This window comes from Anguilla rostrata, chromosome 15 (assembly GCF_018555375.3).
Source record: "Anguilla rostrata isolate EN2019 chromosome 15, ASM1855537v3, whole genome shotgun sequence".
Taxonomy (NCBI): domain Eukaryota; kingdom Metazoa; phylum Chordata; class Actinopteri; order Anguilliformes; family Anguillidae; genus Anguilla; species Anguilla rostrata.
In genome coordinates, this window is record NC_057947.1 from 35,851,389 (window position 1) to 35,864,741 (window position 13,353).

Here is a 13,353-nt window from a genome sequence, read left to right on the forward strand (position 1 = left end):
AGACTCTTGATGTAGCCGCGGGACGGAGCGAGAACACCCGGACGGAGGCGGCCAAAAGCGAGCGTGTCTGGGCACGTCCGGCGTTCCGCAGCGGGGTCACATCTGACGTGCGGAGGGAGACAGGAGATATGGGACCGGACCCGCTCACTGATCCACCCCCCCCAACTGATGCAGCCCCCCCGCCCCAGGTGGCTGGGTGTTTGTCCTGAACTCAGTGCACCTGCGCAAGCAGACCCCCCCCCCCTCCATGAGAAACACAAGCTCCAGGCGTAAAAGGCCCACGCCAAGGTCAGCTAGTCAATGCAGTGGAGGTAGGCGGTGGGGGTGGGGTGGGAGGGAGGGGGGGTAGTGGGTGGGGGTGGCTGCTGCAACCTGACCACAGCCCCAGTGTCCAATGGCAACCACATCTGAGGCTTCCTCGCCTGGCTCCTCTCTGTGTACATATTTCTCTACCTTTACGAGGTCCGAGTCCTTCTAAAACGAGACCGTACCAACGCTGAGGGCCAATCACGCGTCTGGGGGCCGCCTCCCCCCGTATGTCTGTTTTCGAGGAGCGTGCCGCTGAAAGTAACAGCGATTCCAGGCAGCGCCAGACTGGCCAGCCGGATATCGAATGGCGTTCACCAGGATCCCTTACTCAGATCATCTAACAGCGCTGCCCCGCCCTCAAAGACTCGGGCGGGGCCTGACACTCAAACCACTTCCTCCAGTGGACCGGTTATCGCAGAATTCCAGCCCCAGCGAGACCAGTACCATCAAAACACATAGTTGCGCCATTAATTATACTGTATATGTACTGCCCACATATTTTCAAACACACTTAGAACTTTTTTTTCCATTCCCAAAATGTCGCTTGTTTCATATTTGTAAGGTCAGAACACCCAAGAAAAATCCTTGCGTGAGATGAAAATATGTAGGGCTGGAGATCTCAATAACATCCCCACACAAACAAAACGGACCTCAGCCGTACCCAGAGGGCACAGCGCCTGATTACATATTAACGCACACCGTGTTGACATGAGTCCGCCCCCCCGCCCCCTCCCTCCCTAATCAATCAAGCGGCTGACCAGTGCACTCCTGTGTAAAGTCCACGTGAGGAGATAGCGTCGGGTTTGTGTGGTTTTATTTTTTATTTTTTTTGCTTTCTGTTTGCCTTTAGCCTGCCAGCGGAGTCTGGCGGCTCTGTGGTTGCAGAGAAACCTCTTGTTTCCTAGCAGCCCCCCCCCCCCCCCCACACCCCCCCCCACCCTGGACCTGGGGAGGGAGCAGCTAGTGGTGCTCATTGTGGGAGCTTTCGACACACCAAGGAGGCTGCCAGCAGGTAGCCATAGCAACAGCATTGCTTTCACCAGCGACTCTAAAAGGGGCTGTGCAGGAGAGCAGAGGCCCTCGTCACAAGCCAGATTAAAAGGGTCACAGTTATTCACTGGCTCCGCTTAAAACGATCGCGCTAACGGATGTGCCACTGCAAAAGAACAAAGAAACCCCCGACAAAATTGATATGTTCTACCGAGTGCAAACACTACCGAGAGCAAATCACTCATTATGAGAGCGAATCAGAGAAGAAAGCGTCCAGGAGAATCTCACCATGCTGGAGCTCATGCTCCCTGTATCACGTATTTTCAAAATGGATCCTGATTCAATAGTAGCTCTTTTGGCTAATGTAATTTCTACTTAATGTATTTCTACAGCACATATACAAAACAGTGCAAACTTAGATGATTTCCATGTAGGTAATAAGCCTGTATTATTCACCAACCCAAGCTGAGAAGGAGACACACTGAGTGTACGGTCATTTTTCACTGCGCTTGAAATTATACTGCATGAATTCTGACACATATGACCAAATAGCAAAAGGAACTAAAGATCTGTCATAATCCTGAATTATTACCATCTGTGGCCATGAGTTAGATAAATGATGTCATCATTTGCAGCTCCTGTGAACGGAATGCTCAATCAGAATGAACATGTGACAGTGGCTCCGCTCTCATCAATCATCCAATCACAAGCTCAAGTGCACACCCACCCCAACATTACCAGCTTTCGCCCTTCTTCAGTAAGTTTTTCTGCTTCCCTGTTCATGTGCTGGATTTTTGCTGTAAGCTTCTTACGTTTATATTTCTAAATCCGTCCTTACAGTTTTATAACCTGTTGGCCTGCTGTGCTCACCTTCCTGTTCTGCTGCAGAAGTCTGTTCTACTCTCATACAATAGGAAAATACAATGAACACAAAATGTACGAAGCCTAAAAGCTTAATGTTCACCTTAACTGCATCAGAAATCAGGCCAGGTGCAGACTGGACACATAGCGGTTTCTCAAATTAATTACAACCTGCTTACATTCAGAACTGTTTTTGCACCCAAACAAAAAAAAAAGAGAACAGGAAGCAGAACAAATTATTATTGTCCAAACCAAACCTATTGTATAACTGTATGTGCTTCAGGAGCAGCAACAAAGCAACTGCCTTCTTACAGGCATTTAGCAGATGTGACTTACCAGAGTGACTTACACAACGTTTTACATACCATTTACAGTGCATCCATTTATACAGCTGGATATATGCTGAACCAATGTAGGTTAAGTACCTTACAGCGGGTGTGTTCTACCTGGGAATCGAACCTGTGACCTTTAGGTTATAAGACCAGCGCCTTATCCATTAGACTGCGCTGCCACCACATAAATAGATTCTTGTGAAAAAAGAATCCCTGCATTACATCAGACTATTAAAACCAGTTGTATAGTTTATATTAATTAGAAGAGATCCTTGTTAATAAGACCCAATCTGGAAATACAGAAACTGTGAGAAACTGCAGCCTGGAACGGATGAGGGCAGAAAGGCATTCTACCTATGCTTTGGATGCCTGAGAATCAAATACGATATGCACTGTAAGAATGAGATATGTGCCCTTTCCCCCGCAATTCACTGAGCAGACGTCAAACATGATAAACACCGCTGGACAATGTATTAATTGGAGCAATTAATCAACTAGTTGAACAGAGAATTTTTCTGAAAGTTAATTGGGCTTATTTGAATGCATATTAAATGCGTGTTTTTTCACATAGCACCTCAGGCCATAAAAATTTTTTTTTAAAAAGCTAATATAGGCTAATTAAATCAAAAACGTCCAGTGTTGTCCTGGCAGTACATCTCAGGAGCAGCATCCTGATGTCTTTAGACGCGTGAAATTACATCACTTTACCACTGACATTGGTTTTAAGGCACCGCGGAAGATAACTAGACAGAGAAAACAAAGTCTACTATTTGCACGGGGAATAGAGCTTCATTTTATATCCATGATTTTATCTTAAAGCGTCGGCTGAAACCTGGGGAGTCGTACATTCAGTGTCCTGTTAGGATTATCACTGGTATTAGCGTGCTTATAAACAAACACAAAAACAGATGGCAAGGCAGTTAATGGAAAACAGGAATACAAGGTGGGAGCATTCCGAAGCCATCTTACTCAGTGGTAAAACTGGCCACAGAATTGCGCTAATAATTTCTCTTCTTTCTGCGACAGGACTGCCAAACAACCACGAAAAACGAAAAATCCACTACTCAACCTAGTCTGCGGTTCCTCAGCATTATAATACTCTGGCATTGTTGAAAAAACTTTTAAAGTTATCCTATTATATTCTATTCATATTTTGAAGCAGTGGATTAGTTGAGACTGTCGGTATTCTGCATTGTGAATCTACGGCGTTCCTGTAGTCACGTAACAGCTAATATACAAGACCAACTGTAAAGCCAGACAGTGATTGATCATTAGCCCTGGAAGAAGTTAAGGTGAAAATGGGTTGCTTGCTAATTCGTTGGCTTGTCCGCTAGATATGAAGTGACGTTTCTGTTTGTTTTTCAATACAGTATTGCAAGTGTCAAATTGTTGACAAATGTTTTTTTTTTTTGTTACCTTAGAAAATAATGTCAGGTTCCTCTTGTCCACCTTCCTCCTGCATCTTCCTTGTACTGCCGAGTAGGCCGAGGGATAAAGACCGAGGGGCTGGCCATTACGCATTCTGAACACCCAACTCTGGAGCTGCAAATTTCCCGAGGCGAAGCCGAATACAAGTAGCTAGCCAACTATTGAATTATATTCAAAACACAGCTACACGAAGCAAAACTATAACTAGATTAGTTACTCTTTGCAGTCATTCATGTGTTCAAGCTAACCATGCTCGAGTTTGCAGTGCTGGCTGGATCCCTTACATGTTTGGAGATCATTAACACTGATATTGTAACAGTTGGCTTGCTAGCGATTTACGGTTAAACATTTTTTTAAATTAAAGACCGTTGGTACGCATTAATTCAGAACGTGATTAAACTTTTGCCGGCGCTACTTCATAGCCGGGCATACTGGGGAAAATAACCTCCCAACCATTTTATAATTGAGTAACTCGTTGTTACTCAGCCAAATCCTTGTATAAAACACAATAAAATGTACTTTCAAGCAGGGAAACCTTCAGACAACGACTACCTTGAGGGAATTTCTCACTGCTCTTTGCAGCAACGTCAGTATTTGCTAATGACACCTTGAACTTTAACCTACCATATAGCTTGCTGGCAACATAGTCAGGCCTACCTAATGTCGCCTGATTTCACTTGAAATATATTAGTCAGCAAACCCCCTGGTGCTTTCACGTCGCTTTGCCTCACACACCGTTTCGTTCTGCAGTTCGTCCGGTTCGTTTCCTCAAAGGCAAAAATCAAACGGAGCAGGACTATTTTTGCATGTAGGCCCTACTATCGATTTATTTTTACACCGTGGAGCACCGTCATGTCATGTTCGTGTTGTGGTCGCTAGTTTCACCCAGAGACTGTAAAAAATAGGTTTCACCAAGCACTAAAACCGGAAGTGAAGATGTTTTCTATGCTGCATGACCACAGTTCATCAAGGTTTCCAGAATTTGACAGTTTTGTTCCTGGTAACACTGACAAAAAACAAAACAAAACAACAATTTGAATACAACTGACCTTTAATTCAAACACACTTTTTAAAAAACCAAAGTATAGCTGTTAAAAATTTTTTTCCAGAAAAGCATATGCTCTCAAAATTGAGCGGCCTGACACCATGAGCGGCATGCAGTAAGGGTCCATGACTTTGTGAAGCCAGCCTGGGGAGGCACTTGGTGGAGGAAGGATGTCGGGGAGGAGAGGCTGCAGGTGTTCCTCTCAGCGTCAGTCCCAGCATCCTCCCGCCCACCCAGGTGCCCTTGGGGCAGAAGAAGTATGGCGGCGCTGTGCTCGGTTTCCACACACTTACACCAGATGGCCCTCAACATCAAGCCCAGCCGAGCCATTCAGCTGGCAGGGCCTCACACAGAGACCATGTGGCCCCTCCTGCTCCCTGCGCTGACCTATTTGTGTTTTCAGCGGAGCAGATGAGGCAGGACCTCTCAGTGCCAGAGGTCCTCTTTGGACACTGCTCTGCTCTGCAGCCCTCCCCACACAGAGCACGGCCATAGCTAACGGAAGCCTTTTAATAGGATAAGTCCTGTAGGAGATGCTCCTGCACAGTGCTTCCTTCATTTGTGTCAGTCCCAGGCATGCCTCCATGCCCACCAGTGCTCTTCATTGAAAGTCACTGCGGCGCTGCTCCGGTTTCCACACACTTCCAGGATGGCCCTCAACATCCACCCAAGCCGAGCCTTCATGGCAAGTCACTGCACAGGCATGACCAGTGTAGGCTTCTCATTCGATAGTCCTGCGCTGACCTATTGTAGCTTTTCAGCTAGAGATAAGTCACTGCACAGGCATGCTCAGTGCCAACGAGTCTTCTTCATAGGATAGTCACTGCACAGGCTGCTCAGTGCTAACCTCTCTTCATAGAATCACTGCACAGGCATGCCATGCTAACCGTAGCTTCTTCATAGGATAAGTCACTGCACAGGGCATGCTCAGTGCTAACCGTAGCTTCTTCATAGGATAAGTCACTGCACAGGGCATGCTCAGTGCTAACCGTAGCTTCTTCATAGGATAAGTCACTGCACAGGGCATGCTCAGTGCTAACCGTAGCTTCTTCATTGGATAAGTCACTGCACAGGGCATGCTCATGCAACCAGCTCTTCATAGATAATCACTGCAGGGCATGTCATGCTACCGTCTTCTTCATAGGATAAGTCACTGACAGGGCATGCTCAGTGCTAACGTGCTCTCATGGATAGTCTGCCAGCAGCTCGTGCTAACAGTAGCTTTCATAGGATATCACTGCACGGCATCTCACGCACCAGCTTCTTCATAGGATAAGTCACTGCACAGGGCATGCTCACTGCTAACAGTAGCTTCCTGATCGACGTCTCACAGCACAGTACATTTCCTCTGCAGCCAAGCATCCCCCTCCCCACCCAGAGCACGCTCATTGTGCTGAGCATGTTCACTGCTAGCAGTACCTTCTTTCCATAGGGTGTCTTCTCCACACAGTGTGCTTTCTGCATAGAATGACTACTGTGCTCTGGGTCTTCTCTCTAGATAACCATCTGTGGCTTGTGTTTTGTTATTTTTTTTGTTATGTTTTTTTTTCAATATTCTAAATCAGTGCTCTAGAGCTCCATTGCTTTCAGTTACCAGTAGTGATTGTGATATCAGCGTTAGAATGTTCAGTTAATAACAGTGGCACATTTTCCTTGGGCTTGCCTTCAGCCAGCCAGAGTAGTGAAAGGGAGGTACTTGGACGTTTCTAATTCTCATTTCACACTGAATACTGAATGCACATCCTGTTTAATTTCATATGTGAATTTGAAACAAAACACAATATTTCTGTTTTTTATTTCTTATTTTCCTGATCATGATATCTGAGGCTAGTGAAAAAGAATGCCATTTGTTATGTTACAAATTGTTTCTCAATTTTTTTAGTTTTGTTCAGGTTGGCTGGTGATTCCTCTGCTCCTTCTTGTCCTTGTGACCTCGTTCTGATGGGGGGCGTTGGACAGGGTCCATGGTGCTGAGGAGGTTCATTTGAAATCAGTCAGGCATTTCTGATAGACCTGCTTCCCTCTCCCTCTGGCTATATCGCGATTCTCTCTCTCTCTCTCGCTCTAATATCTTTCTCTGTCTCCCTCTCTCCATTTCTCTTTCTCCAGTTTGAGATTTTTAAAATGTTTTATTTTTATCTTTATTCCAGTGTAATGAATTGACTGTGATGTTCTAATAAAGGGGCATCAGAGTCAAAGGCTCTCTCTGTCTCTCTCTCTCTCTCTCTTCCCCCCTTTTCTCTCCCTCATCTCCTCCCTGCTCCACCCCCCCATCTCTCGTAGCTGCTGGTGCGGGACAGGCTGCTGGGGAGGTGGGGAGATGAAGGAATGCGGGGGGTGGTTGGGGGGGTGCAGTGTGTGTGTGTGTGTGTGTGGGGGGGGGACGTAATCACGGCAGCATCATCAGAGCTTCATTCTGAGGTAGCCCAGGCCAATAATGAATCCCTAATTGAATAACTTACCCACAGCTATTCCCCTCTGGGGGGTGGGGGGGGGGGCAGGAGGCGGAGCCACGGCGTGCAGGCAGATGGCGGAGCAGCGCTCTCCCAAACCGCGCGGCGAGAGAGCGTCCCGCTGGCACGGCTGACCGACTCCACCCCCCGCCCCCCTGCAGCCCCCATTCTGAGGGTTTGGGCGCTGGTTTGCTCGTTACGCTCGGCTTTGGCAAGTTAAACTTCTACCCCGCGGTCGGCTTTAAGAATGCTTCGGATTTTGCCAGAAGGCTTTCCAGCTCCAGTGCAACATACCAAACGCAAGATACGCGCAAAACAGCTCCAGCACCCTTTAAACATTTATTTTTCAAATGGAGATACTGTGCCCCCCCACCTCACTGATGCAGGAAAGCCAGCTCAATCCGGCCGCCTGAGGCGGGGGGTGGGGGGGGGGGTCACGCCCATTAAGAGCCATCCCCTGGCTCTCTGCTCAGCCACCCATGGGGTTGCAATTCAGCTTCCTGTTCCTCCCCAGGCAAGAGAAGCACCCAGTTAGGGATGGACAGTCACTCAAGAGGCAGTAAGCGGGGCACTTACTGTGAGGTGCTTCTATTTTTAGTGCAACTGGGGAGAGCTGCATAAACATTCCATACATTTTTTTTGTTTTTATATTGATGCTTTTTATGAAGAGGGCAAGATCCAGAATGGCAGCCCTCTATTTTCTCCCAGACAGGCTTGTATGGGTGTGTGTGTGTGTGTTGGGGGGGGTGTATAATTTGGTGCACAGTCAAACACATCATGTGAAAGCAGACCATTGCTTTCTCCCTAGTCTGCCTACCCTCATGCTTCTTCTGGCTGTGAAGTGAAATGGGAGAGTTGTGGGGGCACGCAATTAGAAATGTCATTTACTGCACTGCATCACATTTTTTATATGGAACAGTATGTCAGAGTCCGAATAGCCTAGATAAGTGAGTATCAGCACTCAGTCACTTGCATACAGTGCATGCTGTCTGACAGAGTTTGGATCACAGAAGTATCCTCTTTGCACTAGATGTCACCTGAAGTTGTATTCTGCGTGTGGTCATTGACTGACCCATAAAGTGTAATGAATGGATTTACCCTTCATAGCCTGTTGCACTGAATTTGCCAGGCACCATGCTGAAATGTCCCGCTGTTTTATCCCAATTGTTTTCAAAAGAAATGCAGTGTGAAGCGAGTTAGAGGGTCCATTACCTCATTAATCCACTGGTCCAAAAGAATCCCCAGTACCTGCACCCGCAGTAATGTCCAGTAAGGACAAAGCGCCGTTCTCGCTTTTCGCCGACGAGGAGTTTAAAAAAAACGGCGAATCACGAAAGGCTCGCGCTGAAAGGCTGTAAGCGGGAAACGGACAGAAAAGCAGTATTGCCGGCGCGCGCGTGGGAAGCGGGAGATAAGCGTTCTGTGTGCGGAGGGCAGCCGCGCGCAGACGCCCGTGCAGTGTGTGTCTGGCGCTGCCTCCGCTACCCAGCCGTTATAATCGCCATGACGACCCCTGTGGCAGCACCATTAGCCGGCATAGCAGCTACACAACATCAACAGTTTACAGCGCTGAAGTTAAAACTGAACACCCTTCACAAATATTTTGGAGTAAGTGTACGAATACTTTGGAAAATAAGTCAAATACTGAGTCCGAGTATTTACCTGTGTTTCTGATATTGGTAGTAGAAAGTTTTCGTTCGACTGTGTATATTTTTTTCTTGTATCCTATAGGTTAGTATAGCCTACTCGAGCTATTTTGCTGTCTGTTTCACGCGATGTTTAATGTCTTAATCAATAATAAACAGAAGTCGTACTCATATTATTCCAACCAACCTTACATGTTTTGTTTTTATATTGAGGGTGCTGTTGCTTGAAATGTACAGTTTTGAGGGTGAAAATGTAAGACAGTTTACACGCTGTGTTGCACTTTTAATTGTATTATATGTGCAACAAATAGTTTTTTTCTCCCAGTTTCACTTCCTGAGTCTGCTCTTCATATTTATTCCCTGTTTTCTCTCAGGGCCACAGTAGCTTAAGCGCTCTCAGAGCCGGCTGGCTGAAGACGCCTGAGCAATGCATCCTGGGGGTTTTTGTGTCCGTGCCAGCGGCCTCCCTCCGGAGTGGAGCTGCGCTGGTGCTGGTAGGTGTACCTGGGAGAGGGGGGGGAACCCACCTGTGCCTGCCGTAAAGGGACTCTGGCTTAGCGAGACAGGAAGCAGCGCAGTCCCACACCACAGGTGCTTAGCCGTATGTAAACATGTGTAACGGACTGCGGACAGGATGGCTTTTACAGAGGGAAAACTTCTACTTCTGGGAAATGGAGTACCTTTTCTAAGGCCGCGCGTGGGGCGTGACAGGTAGCAAACCAACTGACTCTGACCAAACTCATTTAGAAGGGCGTAAGCAATTAAAAATTTCTGCCAGTCCAGAGATAATCATGGACCATCAATTAGGCGTTGGGCTTTTATTATTTATTGTTTTGCTGTGGTATCCTCAACATAACCATACAGTGAGAAATAAGTGATGTGTTGCTTTACACTACAGTACTCATGAAAGATTTTTTTTTCTCCTAGCCCTTGGACTATAACATTCTGAGAGTGAATGCACAGTTTTCTACAGGTGGTATCAGTAAACACAAACCATAAGCCTGAGCATCAAAATAAACCCTCATATCTGCTTCCCGGTTTACAAGTTATAAATGTAGCACCAGCTGCTTTCCAGTCGTTAAGAGGAATCGCAAACTTGATTGACACAAAAGTTTTTCTCATAATTTCTTGGGGGTGGGTGGGCAGAGGTTGGATGGTGTATGTATGTATGTAATTCAGACGTGGTTCTGTTTTTACTCTATGCTGGACTGCAGGGTGGAATCCAAACACTCGATACAATGGGGTTACTGTCACTCATGGGGCGTGAGGCCTCAGTTAACAGCCCAGCGAACGCATTTCCCGCTCGCTCCCCTGGAAACCGCCAGCCCCGCCCGCCGACCGCCAGGGCCCAGCTCCTCCCGGTCCCCCCTCCCTGCAGACAAGGCAAACAGAGCTGGCCCAGTAGACTCAGCATACAGTAGACTCAGGACACAGATGTTTCTTATTGAGCTCCTTGAGAATTTAGGATTTGCCGGAATATTGTTATAGTCGTTTTACTAATTTATTTATTTATTTCTCACAGAAGATTTTTTTTTTGTGTTCCTGAGAGTTTCTCTTCCCTGGAGTCAGGGTATAGTTTCAGCTCACCTGGGCTGGTGCCTTCACTTTGTTCCCTCTCTCTCTTTCTCTCTCTCCCTGTCTCACTCACTCTTTTACACACTCTGTTTCTCTCTCTCTGTCTGTCTCACTCTCTTACTCACTCTCTCTCTGTCTGTCTCATGCTCTGTCTGTCTCTCTCTCTCTGTCACTGTCACTCTCTTACACTCTCTCTCTCTGTCTCTCTCACTTTCTTACACACACTCTCTTTCTGTGTCTCTCTCACTCTCTCTCTGTCTCTCTCACGCTCTGTCTCTCTCTCTGGTTAATAATGCAGCGTATCTCTAATGTTGTACCGCACTGCCGCTGCTGTGGTCACTGTAATATGCCTGCCGGGGGTGGGGGTTGGGGTGTGGGGGTGGGGGGGCAGCGGTTGGGGGTGGTGGGGGGGGGTGTCTGAGGCTGGAGGACCCAGGTTGCCGTGGCAGCATGCCTGGACAGAGTCCTGGCCGTAACTCAGTCTGCGTGTTTATTGAAGAGGGGGAGACGGCGCTCGACCCCGCCCTCACGCGGCTCCCGGCCTCTCCGTCTCCATAATGCTGACGCTGTGCCGCGGAGCAGTTAGCCAGCCGCCGGGAGGGAGAAGGCAAGGCAAGGCTGGCGGAACGGCAGTTCTGCAGCAGTAGATTAAGTGTAATTGATACCTTTTCACCAACGCTAACAATTTGACTAATGCAGTTTCCCTGAAGAGAATACTAACTCAAATCCGTCCATAAGTGAGCAAACTATAATTAATTACAGAGATGACAAATGTTTAAAACAAACACCTTTAGCTGTAATGTCTGGGAAATTTAATTCTGGACTGGGGGGCCACTACCTTGAACGCAGGGTGAGGGGTGGGGTGGGGTGGGGGTGGGGGCCTATGCTTTACCTTCACTCCATTGGTCGTATAAACAGGGCCCGGGCTGTGTTAGAATAACAATCAGGCCTAGTCACGGAGGTCAAGCAAACGGCCAAAGTGCCCTAAAACTACAAATAAGACAGCATCTGATAAAAACAAAATATAAGAATTGAACTAAGCCTCTCATTTGACCCCTGTTGTGGGAGTCTTTCGCAGAATGTGCACCTGTGGGCCATGTGTGGATTTGCTGCTTCGTGCACACCACTCAACGGATCACTGCTGAGGATGAACATCAGAGAAATGTTACTGCAGCTTTAACCTGGAAGTCACAATGTACACATTACATTACTTTCTGAACTCAACTCAATTTTGTAACTGGCTCAGTAAAATTAATTTTCTGTCTGTTGACTGACAGAAGAGGTGTGAAAAATTTCAGCGGTTTATTTTAAATCGGAGATAAACCAGAAAAGTTGAAACCATATAAAGATCATACTTGCCATCATAGAAAATTGAATGAGTGTTGATAGTAACAGGCAGTTCATCTATTTAGTGCACACAGCAAAATACCCAGTGGTAATTCAGCTCTAATAGAGTACATATGAGTCAACTGAAACAGTATATTTTACTGTGTACTTTTTATTTTTTTTCCAGCGAGGGTAAGCCAGTGTTACTGTGTCTCCAGTGAGGTTAAGCCAGTGTTACTGTGTCTCTAGTGAGGTTAAGCCAGTGTTACTGTGTCTCCAGTGAGGGTAAGCCAGTGTTACTGTGTCTCCAGTGAGGGTAAGCCAGTGTTACTGTGTTTCCAGTGAGGGTAAGCCAGTGTTACTGTGTTTCCAGTGAGGGTAAGCCAGTGTTACTGTGTTTCCAGTGAGGGTAAGCCAGTGTTACTGTGTTTCCAGTGAGGGTAAGCCGTGTTACTGTGTCTCAGTGAGGTAAGCCAGTGTTACTGTGTCTCCAGTGAGGGTAAGCCAGTGTTACTGTGTCTCCAGTGAGGGTAAGCCAGTGTTACTGTGTTCCAGTGAGGGTAAGCCAGTGTTACTGTGTTCCAGTGAGGGTAAGCCAGTGTTACTGTGTTTCCAGTGAGGGTAAGCCAGTGTTACTGTGTCTCCAGTGAGGTAAGCCAGTGTTACTGTGTCTCCAGTGAGGGTAAGCCAGTGTTACTGTGTCTCCAGTGAGGGTAAGCCAGTGTTACTGTGTCTCCAGTGAGGGTAAGCCAGTGTTACTGTGTCTCCAGTGAGGGTAAGCCAGTGTTACTGTGTCTCCAGTGAGGGTAAGCCAGTGTTACTGTGTCTCCAGTGAGGGTAAGCCAGTGTTACTGTGTCTCCAGTGAGGGTAAGCCAGTGTTACTGTGTCTCCAGTGAGGTTAAGCCAGTGTTACTGTGTCTCCAGTGAGGGTAAGCCAGTGTTACTGTGTCTCCAGTGAGGTTAAGCCAGTGTTACTGTGTCTCCAGTGAGGGTAAGCCAGTGTTACTGTGTCTCCAGTGAGGGTAAGCCAGTGTTACTGTGTCTCCAGTGAGGGTAAGCCAGTGTTACTGTGTCTCCAGTGAGGGTAAGCCAGTGTTACTGTGTCTCCAGTGAGGTTAAGCCAGTGTTACTGTGTCTCCAGTGAGGGTAAGCCAGTGTTACTGTGTCTCCACTCCAGTAAGAAAATATTGATTTAATTAATGAATTAAAATATTGATATTATTATAATTTATATTATGCTTATTAAGCTGTCTTGCAAGAGTGCAAACCTCAGCCCCATTATAAAAGTGTCCCTCACTCTCATTTTTAAGTTAAACACACAGCACACTGCCACTGATTCTGAATTACTTTCACGGTTTTTAGGTACAGCCCCATTGTTTATCAGTCT

General features: G+C 46.9%; 1 protein-coding gene across 2 annotated transcripts in view; it reads right to left on the reverse strand.

Annotated features, from left to right (window-relative positions):
- Positions 1 to 4,795, reverse strand: part of LOC135240394 (Krueppel-like factor 12) — a 69,867-nt gene extending 65,072 nt beyond the window's left edge. The window contains exons 1-2 of one of the 2 annotated variants that reach the window (XM_064309808.1): positions 4,578 to 4,795; positions 3,909 to 4,034 (exon numbers count right to left, since the gene is read on the reverse strand). The gene's annotated coding sequence lies outside the window, so the exon portion shown is untranslated. Of the gene's footprint in view, positions 1 to 3,908; positions 4,035 to 4,544 lie in introns of both variants that reach the window. The other variant, XM_064309806.1, reaches the window with a different exon arrangement.
- Positions 4,796 to 13,353: the final 8,558 nt, after the last annotated feature.